Raw genomic sequence first — 12,581 nt, 5'->3', positions numbered from 1 at the left:
GATATAACCAAATACTTAATGATTTCAGCGTCAGCTCCACTGCGCTCCCTGTAAAAGAATCTTAATACTAACTGAATTTAGTGGAAGGGGTTAAAGGCTTTCCTATTTTTTAGTTAGCTGGTAAAATAACGTCGAAAAAGCAGTTAAGTTTTCCATTGGAAATTTTATTCTACTCACAAAACATTGTTTATAAATTGCACTATTGATAAAAGGAAGTGTTTTAATGCAGGATGGTAAAAACCAACTGCGTTCAACAAAAATGTGAACTCTAGTTCCCTTAGAATACCTTTAAATGCTTCGACGTCATTGCCTCCGCGACCTACTAATGATTGCTGGTATTTCAATGGTAGCTTCATCGCGCATGATTTAATCAACTCTCCATCACTGTATGGTACATCTAATCATTGATTTTTGTTTGCCATTACTTCGAAAAATTTCACGGGTCTCTTCTCTCCTGGAATTCAAAATATGGGTTATGTAATAATTCGTACTTCACTCTGTTCTGTGCTTCGCTGGACCAATATCGTGAGAGAAACTTCTCTCTGACATCTTCGTACGATCGGCATGTCGCAGCAACATTCTGCATGGTTTCTGCTACTGTTCCTGACATGTGTGCACATATAAAGTCTAATTTGTGTGCTAGCGTCCAGTGTTCTGGTAATCCTACTCGGAATTGATCAATAAAAGTTCGTGGATGTAATGAGTTTTCTTCTCGAAAGTGTTGAAATTTTCTGACTGTGAGGAAATGATCGTTGTCGTACTTCGTCATAGTTCCATATGAAATTCGCGATTCTTCGCCACTTTTGTTTCTAATCATTTCTCCCGTTGTTCTTTCCGGTTGTGGTAGATCCATTGGATATTGTCCACTGTAACTTTCGCCTACCCTTGCGTAGTATCGTTGGAGTGGTACGCAATAATTTTCTTCCATCGGTTGTGAACGTGTAGCTGAATGCATTGCACTGTACTCTTCGCGACCTGGCTTTCCATTGTCACGTTTGTTACTTTCCGCCTGTGATTGGAATCGCAAATGCGTAATATCTTCGTTAATTGCTTGTTTTTCCGGTGTTGTTGCAGATATGGATGTGGTTGCAGACTCTGTGCTTGTTCGATCCTGTTCACTACGCTCTTCAATGGTTTGCAACAACTCTGTTCGCAATTTCTGAAATTGTCGCTTCGTTTGCGCTTCTATTTTGACTATGCGGTTATCATATCTTTTCAGCGCTGCTTTTGTGATACGTTTGTGCAACACACTGTTTTCAACAATTTCACGCGCTGTACCTGCTGCTTGTCTAGTGATTTCGTTTATCTGTGTCTCTAGTTTCTTGACTTCTCCGTGGATGTTGTTACGTAATGTTTTGATCTCGTCCTGGGTGTCATTATGCAATGTTTGTACATCCACTTGTACCTTGTCAATGTCTGTTCTCAACTGATTGTAACATGTTATTAAGTTCAGTTATCAATTTTCGAGATTCTTTTGCCTCGTCTTCAATATGACTTACGTGTAACTGATTTTTTTTTGTTTTGTTCTTTAATCGCACGCATTTGTCTCGTGGTTTCTGCATTTTGTTTCGTCATTTCTTCATTCTGAATTTTAATTTGGTTCGCAATTTCTTTATTCTGCCTTGTCATGGTTTCCGTAATTTGTTGTAATAATTCTGCCAGATTGGTGGGTCCTATTGTGTTTTCTTCCGACGTCCTACGCTCTGTGTTTTCGCCCAATTGTTGGTTTGCAACCGATTGCATCAACTGCTCTGTGACACGTTTCTGCTCGTATTCCTTGTACTCTGTGGTGAGGGAGTTCTGATTACTTGTACTATGGGTTCTACGTATTCAAGACGCAAGTTGGAATCCTCATCGACTGTCTCTCTACTTTCCTGCTCCTCTGTCGTATGCTGACCTAGGTTTTCTATGCTTTGGCGTAAATTATCCTCGTTATGGTGCGTTATATGTCATATTTCTCGCGATACTGCATCGTCTGTTGTACTGTCCTCTTTTCTGTGTCCATTTTCATGCTGAGTCTCTACCTCAATTCGGTTAAGGTCTCGATCTGCCATTGCTAATCTTTCCGGATCCCTTATTTTCTGTTTTAAAAGCAATTCACGCGCCCTACTTCGCGTCAACATGCGCTCATACGATCTCACGCGTTTCATAAACTTTTTGCACACACGACTTGACAATCAATTCACTTACTTGTTGGGTCAGAACCAACTTGTCAACGATGTATCCGCCACCTGTACCCTTGCATTGGAGAGAAAACTTAATTCTAACAATATTAAAATTCAAAACTTATTTATGCTATTGTCTCTGCCAGACTCATTTCTATTTAATACTTTTACTATCTATCGCTCCAGGTACTGTTTTCGACTATGTATAACTTTAGTAAAAAAATTTTTTACTACGAAAAATTTTTAGCAGGTATTTTTCTGACCTAGTTAGGCATGTGGTCGAACTTCAATCATGGTATTTTACCATCCTGGCAGAGTCGCCATTTTCTAAACATTCATGGTGGTGTCTGTTCTATATCGTGTCTCCCTACCACTTTCGCGCAACGACGCTCTGAGCGTGTTTTTTTAAGGGAATTGACGAGTTTGAACCTGGGACCTGTTGCTGGTAAGGAGACGCCAGACCACACATGACATGTAGAATTCAGAAAAGTTGAGTGAGACTAGCGATGATATAACCAAATACTTAATGATTTCAGCGTCAGCTCCACTGCGCTCCCTGTAAAAGAATCTTAATACTAACTGAATTTAGTGGAAGGGGTTAAAGGCTTTCCTATTTTTTAGTTAGCTGGTAACATAACGTCGAAAAAGCAGTTAAGTTTTCCATTGGAAATTTTATTCTACTCACAAAACATTGTTTAAAAATTGCACTATTGATAAAAGGAAGTGTTTTAATGCAGGATGGTAAAAACCAACTGCGTTCAACAAAAATGTGAACGAATATTCCCTGAACGGATTTCCAAGTTCTACAATGGATCGAAGGATGACGTATGCCATATCACATCTATAATCTAGGTTTAAATTAAGTTTCGCAAAAGAGAAAACTGTCAAAATGGTCTACAGTGACCCTCAATTATCTTTAATTACTTATCTAACTTGTCGTAAATTACAGTGGCTGGTGTGGCTTCTCAATAATTATATAACAGAAAATCATCGCGTTTCAGATTTTTACTTCAAGTGGCAAATGTGAACACCATGATCTTTAATTTATGATCGACACTAGTATTACGCAAAAGAGGGGGTGTAACAGATGAGACTTCTGCAGTTCTGAGTGAAGCCTTATGCGCTCAAAAATGCGTTCATTACCTTGTCGGTGTTGAGGCAGTGTCAGGGCGGCAGCGGGCAGCACAGCTCCGCTCACCTCGCCATCTCGGAAGTAACTCTTCTCCTAACTTCTCCTTACTACAATTTACCGAAGTTGGTTTAAAAAAAACTATCTGGCTGTGTTTTCATCTGACCAATCAGGGTCTCAATGTTAACCTTAAGCTCCGCCTACAAAAATTCTGTCTATCCAATGAGAAACGTTATGTTTTTCGTGGTGGGGCAATGTTTTTAAAGTTTGCAACGTAACAGAGACGCGAAAAAGTCTCACGCTAAAACCTGCTGCTGGTGTGGTCCTTTTAGCGTAATCGTAAGATCTATACTGTTTTTCTGGAGGGCTCTATCTTTTGACATGGGCTAGGGGGTGGTCCTTGTCGTAACAGTGACGCGAAAAAGTCTCATGCTGAAACTTGCAGGTGGTGTGGCCCTTTTTGTGTTATCGTAAGATCTATACTGTTTTTCTGGAGGGCTCTAGCTTTTAACATGGGCTGGGGGGGGGGGGGGTGGTCCTTGACGTAACAGAGACGCGAAAAAGTCTCACGCTAATACGTGCGGGTGGTGTGGTCTTAGCGGTAGGCTGGCGACGTGGGTGTCCAGTCCGTCCCTTATCGTAGGGCCTTCTATCTTAACATGGTTCTGCTCTCGGCTTCTGTTCTCGTTTCTCCCCTCGGAACTGCGTCTGTCTCACGGTGGGAAGGTATGACATGCATTTAGGCTTTCTTGTGTTAGTCTGTGGTATTCCATTTGCTCACTCGTTACTCGTATTACCTTGGTTAATTTAATGTCACGATTTATTCGGAGCTATGTGAGAAACTACTGGATTTGCTTATCATGTCAGGGTTTTCATGGAAGGTGTTGGATTTGCCTGACAGCTTACAACTTGATTTGTCTACTGTTAACACTGCGTCTGTCTCACGGTGGGAAGGTATGACATGCATTTAGGCTTTCTTGTGTTAGTCTGTGGTATTCCATTTGCTCACTCGTTACTCGTATTACCTTGGTTAATTTAATGTCACGATTTATTCGGAGCTATGTGAGATACTACTGGATTTGCTTATCATGTCAGGGTTTTCATGGAAGGTGTTGGATTTGCCTGACACCTTACAACTTGATTTGTCTACTGTTAACACCGATAACCACTAATGTGGTATGAAATCTTCAATTTTTAAACATGTTGAAACGTTGTTAAAAGACTGTTTCACATTTTTAGATTGCCGCAACTCGAATATTAACTTGGTTTTATAGATAAAGGCACCATCACTTACATTTTAATGTTTGACAGTGTTGATGCTTCTTAAGAATTTTTCCAGTTTCCGTGTCATCAAATGAATCCTGCCTTCCTTTTACCATCACTAGATTAATCTGTCCTACGGAGTTAATCGAAATCATATAATACTTCTGGATTGTAATCGTAGCAGCAAACAGAAATTTTATGTTAGTTATATACAGTAGTACAATGAAAAGTATCCTATTTGTATGTAGGCAGCGCTATAGACTGTGTTAATATCGCTGACAGCATTCTGCGCACTCTGCAAGAGACTCTGGCTGGACGCACTAGCAGAGAAGTGTGTGGACATGTATTTTCATGGTGGGACTCTGTGTTGGTAGGACATGCATTGTAAAGTGAGACGCAAGGAAATGTACATTTGATTTGTAATGTTTGGGCAGTGGAATCATTGACAACTATGTAATTTTTAGAACTGGATATCAGATGAATAAGGTACAATTTTCTAAATACAGAGTCTATAGTACACTCCTGGAAATGGAAAAAAGAACACATTGACACCCGTGTGTCAGACCCACCATACTTGCTCCGGACACTGCGAGAGGGCTGTACAAGCAATGATCACACGCACGGCACAGCGGACACACCAGGAACCGCGGTGTTGGCCGTCGAATGGCACTAGCTGCGCAGCATTTCTGCACCGCCACCGTCAGTGTCAGCCAGTTTGCCGTGGCATACGGAGCTCCATCGCAGTCTTTAACACTGGTAGCATGCCGCGACAGCGTGGACGTGAACCGTATGTGCAGTTGACGGACTTTAAGCGAGGGCGTATAGTGGGCATGCGGGAGGCCGGATGGACGTACCGCCGAATTGCTCAACACGTGGGGCGTGAGGTCTCCACAGTACATCGATGTTGTCGCCAGTGGTCGGCGGAAGGTGCACGTGCGCGTCGACCTGGGACCGGACCGCAGCGACGCACGGATGCACGCCAAGACCGTAGGATCCTACGCAGTGCCGTAGGGGCCCGCACCGCCACTTCCCAGCAAATTAGGGACACTGTTGCTGCTGGGGTGTCGGCGAGGACCATTCGCAACCGTCTCCATGAAGCTGGGCTACGGTCCCGCACACCGTTAGGCCGTCTTCCGCTCACGCCCCAACATCGTGCAGCCCGCCTCCAGTGGTGTCGCGACAGGCGTGAATGGAGGGACGAATGGAGACGTGTTGTCTTCAGTGATGAGAGTCTGTTCTGCCTTGGTGCCAATGATGGTCGTATGCGTGTTTGGCGCCGTGCAGGTGAGCGCCACAATCAGGACTGCATACGACCAAGGCACACAGGGCCAACACCCGGCTACATGGTGTGGGGAGCGATCTCCTACACTGGCTGTACACCTCTGGTGATCGTCGAGGGGACACTGAATAGTGCACGGTACATCCAAACCGTCATCGAACCCATCGTTCTACCATTCCTAGACCGGCAAGGGAACTTGCTGTTCCAACAGGACAATGCACGTCCGCATGTATCCCGTACCACCCAACGTGCTCTAGAAGGTGTAAGTCAACTACCCTGGCCAGTAGATCTCCGGATCTGTCCCCCATTGAGCATGTTTGGGACTGGATGAAGCGTCGTCTCACGCGGTCTGCACGTCCAGCACGAACGCTGGTCCAACTGAGGCGCCAGGTGGAAATGGCATGGCAAGCCGTTCCACAGCCGTTCCACGATCGTCTCCATGGGAGAATAGCAGCCTGCATTGCTGCGAAAGGTGGATATACACTGTACTAGTGCCGACATTGTGCATGCTCTGTTGCCTGTGTCTATGTGCCTGTGGTTCTGTCAGTGTGATCATGTGATGTATCTGACCCCAGGAATGTGTCAATAAAGTTTCCCCTTCCTGGGACAATGAATTCACGGTGTTCTTATTTCAATTTCCAGGAGTGTAGTTAGATTCCTTTTATTTCGCTTTCTGTAGCTTCTGCTTACTGTAATTGCTGTAGTTCGCGTTATGAAGATTTTCTGTGAGGTGTGACTCATAAAAAAATGGGGTTCGTTAGTGAAATGAGTTAGGCAATTAACAGAGTTGGAGTTAGTTTTATTTTTTTTAAATTTCATATTTTTTAGACTTTTATTATGTTAGGATTTCTTGTAATTCAAGTCCTTTCTTTTGTGTTAACTATTGGAAGTCATGTTGTCACTCTATAGCAGTCAGATTGTGTTGGGCTTGTATATTGTGAGTAGTAAATGAATAGGTTAAGTTTGTGTTGTCTTGCCAGAGAAAAGTCTGTAGGTCAGTGTTTCAGTGAAAAAAAGATGTAAGGATGTCGACCCTTAGCCAAGGATACTTCACTGGAATCTAATATATCCTTGTAGTTTGAATAATTAGCGCATGACAAGAAATTAGTTTTTATTTACCGCTATTACGTAATTGTATGTATGGAATTTACTTTGTTGTTGTAGTTTCTATTGTTGTACTGTATTGTTATGAGCGACGTAGTTGTGGCATGTTGCGGATATGCACCAAGTACAGTATCTAGCAGTCACTTCTGCAACTAATTATTGTCAGTGCTATTTTAGTGTTTCTTCATACGTGTGCTTTTCAAATTGTTTTTTGTGTGTAATTGCTTTAAATAGTGTGATAATCATGTGAAAACCGTAATACTAGGCTTCAAAGCAAATTAAGAAATGACTCTGACGACGAGCGTAGGTTGTTAGCTCCACCTAGTAACGAACCGACAAATGTTCTAGACAATAATTTGGTAATAGTTGACAGGGACATGGAACAGACAGCAAATGACAGGGTAGAAATTGAAACAAACAGTGTACAGTGAGCTGTTGACGTGATCCATCGGTTGGTAACAGTTTGCCTCAGGAATGCGAAATAACAGAACTAAATGTTGCAAATACCGAAGATTAAGGTTTTTCATCAATACACTTTTCTCAATTAAGTCAAGACACACTCTCAGCTTTTCAAAATACGAATAATGCCGGTGCAAACGCACTGAAAAAAACACGTAGAAACATGTTTCAGTCACTAATTCATTGTTATTGCAATTAATTAAAAAATATGATCAAACAGAGAAACAAACACAGCAACATCTTCAAAAGTTAAACACAATAGAACAAGATCAGAAACAAACACAGCACCAACTTCAAAAGTTCGATATAACTGAAGAAATTAAACAAACACTTGAACAAATACATGAGGATTTAATCGTTGAGATACACAAAATCGAATCGAAATATCAAAACATTTCTGAAGACTAAAAACAGAAATTCGTGAGCATTTTGAGCCTACTTTTTGCGACATGAAGACTCATTACAGAACCATGAAGCAGCAATAAAAGAGCGCAGGCCATTGTACACGAAAGTCGCCACACCTTGCAGGCAGAAACCGACTCCGTTGCATCTACCGATACGGTCGAGCAACTAGTAAAAAATCAGGAAAACGTACAAGGACACAACAGATACGATTACGACACAAATGGACACACTAAAGCTTGGCTCAGAAAAACATACGGAGGAAATCAGCACATTACCGGAAAAAGTAGTCGAACTTTCGGATCAGTTAACAAATCTATTTACGAAGGCAGATGATTACTTGAACGATGCGCGACCAGTAACCTTTACTGTTACAGAGGAGTACGAAGAAATTAGGAAATTTAAACAGAGTCAGAAACAAATTAATATACAACACAAAAGAAAAATACAGGAAGTGCATGATCAGTTGGCACAGGTGATACAAGAACTACATATTTCAGAGGATACTCGCGGTCCGACACGGTAAGAGGGATTTAGAAATGCGGGAAAGTTTCACAGTAATAACATTTTGTATTTCGGAGATCTTGAAAGGAGCCGGCAGAGTGCACCGTGCCTTGAGTTAAAACTGCCGCTACCACGTAACAATGACCGATTTGCGACTCGGCGACACGATGCCTCTGACTATAAACTCTTCATCACAACGCATAAAATCAAAACATTCAAGAATTCTTGTAACGACATACATCCACAAGCTTAGCTTCATCAATTTTCACGTTGTTTTCCTCCTAATTGGTAGATTAGAATTTATGTGTGGCCATTTAGAAAATGAACCAGCTCTAAGAATGGGGTCCGTTATTCGCGACTGTCACAGTGAAGGAGATGTTTATCATGTCTTCCTTTCTGCATATTGATCTCAGGCTATCGAGCAAAACACAGAATTAAATTGAAGAAGCATTTCGCGCAGTCTGAATTTTCCAGCTCTGTAAAATATTTTGTAGATACGTTACACAAGAATCAGTACTTGTCAAACCCGTACAGCCCATCGGAACTTATTCGCATTTGCTTAATTAAATTGCCTGGACATTTAAGACATTATTTTAGCTGGACGTTGTAAAGATTATATCGAAACTTTTCAGAGACTTCTGTAAGAATTGGAAATCGACACTGACAATCACATGATGCAAAAACAGGAAAACAACAACAATTACTGGTCACATCCATCACAATTTCGTGACGATGGAAACAATAATCGTACACGACAAGGCAACCGTTATTGCGCAAAACGTGACCAAAACAGACAACACCCGTATGACAACGATTGGCAGAATAACAATAATTACAGAGAAAGATCACATTTCTGTCTTAATGACTATGACAGAGACAACCATAGAAATAGACAAATGGAAACCAGAATAATTATTATCAAGGGAGACAAAATAACTTCAGACGCAACAGCCCACTTCGTAATTACGATTCCGGGAGGAATTCTCCATCACTTAATCGACAAGAAAGAAATAACAGAAATCACCGACAAGACGACAGACGCTGTAGTCATGACAACAGACCTGAATTTAATCAGAGCTGGCATGATTCAAATAAGGCAGCGCCCTCTGGACAAGTTGAAATCGTAGAAATTAGACCTCCAAATCCCAGTAACGACGCGCCACAACAAAGCGATAATAGACAATGACTCGCACCGCATGCAGCCACAAATCATTCTCATGATGCTGACGACGTAGCTGCCATGACTATCAATTACGTGGAAATGGAGGACATTAGGGACATTTTACTCCAGCAAGATGACGTGAAACAAAACACCAATCCGGTGCATATCCTGTAATTCACATCACAACAACATAAAATTTACGGCTGTACTTGACACCGGAGGTCCTATTTTAGTAATTAGTGAAACAGCGTTCAATAAATGCAACAAATCTTATGATTGCCCGACACTTCCTTTACGTAAGATTAAGTTACAAGGTGCAGTTTTTGGAAAAAGTGTAGATGTACGCCAACAAACTAACTTCGAATTCTTTTGTCAAGACCATCTTATTGTTCCATTATTGTCAACGGAGATTAAATTATTTGTAGCTTTTTTACATGAGTATAAAGTAATTTTAAACTTTCACGACACTGAAATAAGTTTAGAGATAGAAGGTAAGTCAATAGCTTTGAAATTTGAAGATTGGCTTTCAAGCCATGACGAGGAAATCAATCGGCTTTACCTTTTGTCAGATCGCAGTTTGGAACTTTCAACGGAATTTGATACTAATGATAGTACTGACAGGGATGATACTGATAACGTATTAGATACTAGCTTTATAATTCAGAAAAAAATCAAATAATCGAGAACTGTAATGACAATGATACGCAGGACTTTATTGACATCTTACAATCACATTCAACAGTTTTTACTCACAAAACAGGAACAATTAAAGGATTTCAGTACAAATTTCGTATTCGTGAGCATACAAAATTTTGTATCAGACCATACGTAATTCCGGCACATTATAAGGATCGTGTTAGAACGGAAATACAATCTATGCTTGACGACGACATTATTGAATCAGCGATACGCTCATACAATAATCCATTACATGCTGCTGAGAAGAAAAACGGATCGATCAGGCTTGTCTTATATTCCAGACAAATAAATACCATAGTCATTCCTGAAAGAGGCATGTCTCAAACGTTGGAAGAACTTCAAAATTTCAATGGGGTCTATTGTTGATCTCAGATCCAGCTTTTATCGAATTGAACTTTATTCAGAAAGTAGAAAATATACGGCTTTTCTTTGTTTCGGCGTTTGTTGTCAATTTCAGAAACTTCCTTTTGGTTTGAACATTTCTTCGGTAGCATTTATTTGTGGGCTAAATTCCATATTACCTGAGTTTTTAAAACGACACATCACCTCGTATACGGATGATATTTTAATAGCAGAAGCCTCTTGGGAACAACATAATCGTATACTCAACCGTTTGTTACGTATTTTTGCTGAATCTAGAATTAAACATAACTTGGAAAAATCTGAATTCGGGAAAACAAGGTGAAGTTTTTGGGTCACGTTATTTCTTCTGGGGATATTTAGCCGGATCCTGAAAAGTTGGAAGTAATCAGAGCTATTCCTGTTACATCCAAAGAAAGACAAGTTCGCAGTTTCCTAAGTCTCTTCGATTTTACGGTCGTTTCCTGAATATGCAAATAGTAATTCCAAACCTTTGTTTGACTCTTTGAAAAAAGCGCAACAACGCGCCAGTCTTAGCTCACCCAGATCTGTCACAGCATTTTCGTCATACGAGGGGACCTTGTGGGATGTGCATCGAGTTATGAGCTCCCACTTCGCCTGCTTACAGTGTGGGTAGGCACCTATCACAGCCTAAAATTGTAGGTGCCAATGCTGCCTCATTTTTGAAACATTGTCTGTTAAAGTTTGGGGAGCTCTTTATATACAGGAAAGTTTCACTGTTGTGGCAAGTGAGCGAGTAGCCGAGTGACAAGCGAGCGAGACTCCTGTCCAGGCAACCCTGGTTTGATACCTGTCTATGCTACTTTTGTTTTCTTTTTGTGATTTTCAAATGCTTGTTTTAATTTATAATTACTCATTAAAATTTTGCAAGGAATTGATTAAAAAGAATTATAAGCTCTATAAATCAAAATTGCAATTTGAATGTCACACTTTGCTTCAGTCTTTTGGTTTTTTATTTTAACAGGAAATTAAGCGTAATTAAAACGCTGGAATACATAAATTTGCCTATTTACCTGAAAACTGAGAGAAGTTGTTAAAATATTTCTTCGAAAATAGTCAGAAACCCGTAATACAAATGTTGGAACAGGGTCCTAGAAAATCTTATACCTGTCAGATTGTTGACGCGTCGTCGCGCCCAATCCTGTTTATGGTCTGTGACCGTTGTGCGTTCGCCTATTTGTACCTGCCGTTCCACGAATAAAGGGACTCTACTGTCTGTGAACGTGAGTAGCGACTGTTAATAACTGCCGAATAAACGTTTCTCGTCAGTTGAAAGCTTGGCTTGAAGTGTGCAGACGTTTATCCTTTAAAATGGAACAAACTGCAAGTTGTTCACGAGTTGTCAGTGAATGCAATTTTGACAATATTGAACATTTGGTGGAAGACCAAGGACTCCACCTAACAATGAAGAACGGCAGGAGTAAACAGACGCAATGCATTGTGGACGGCAGTTACTTATCAAAAACAACTTTATACTGGAATGAATGTGCTCCAACATCAGCGAACGATCTTCATTAATCGGCAGAGAAATGTTAAAACGATTTCTAGTCATGTACGGGACTGTGACATTAGCGGACCAAGAAGTGTTGCGAGTCCTCCCTAAGCAAACCATGACAAAAGTGACGCACGGAAAAAACGAAAAATAGAAATAACACCTATTTCGTCGGATTCTAATGAAGGAGATGATGGAAATGAGCGGACCACAATCTCATATGTAGTGAAAGTCAAGGCCTTGGAGATGGCAGAACTTCATCCAACGTGGTCACTGAAAACGTTACAGAAACAGTCAACGAGATTATTGAAAAGCAAAACACAGTTGTCGAAGTGGAGATACCAAATCGCCGTAGGAGGGACGCGAAATGACAAACTAGAAGTATATTTACGACCGGTTTATCGAGGCGGGAGACCAGAAGCAGGCTTCGTAACAACACGGATGCTCCAACAGTGGGCAATGGCTGCTGCTTTTCGATTTCTGGATGGAAATTTTGACTTCAGAGGGTTGGAATCGTGGGTTCGTCGCTTCAAACCGATGGC

Source organism: Schistocerca gregaria, chromosome 2 (assembly GCF_023897955.1).
Source record: "Schistocerca gregaria isolate iqSchGreg1 chromosome 2, iqSchGreg1.2, whole genome shotgun sequence".
Taxonomy (NCBI): domain Eukaryota; kingdom Metazoa; phylum Arthropoda; class Insecta; order Orthoptera; family Acrididae; genus Schistocerca; species Schistocerca gregaria.
Note: the sequence above shows the minus strand (reverse complement) of the source record.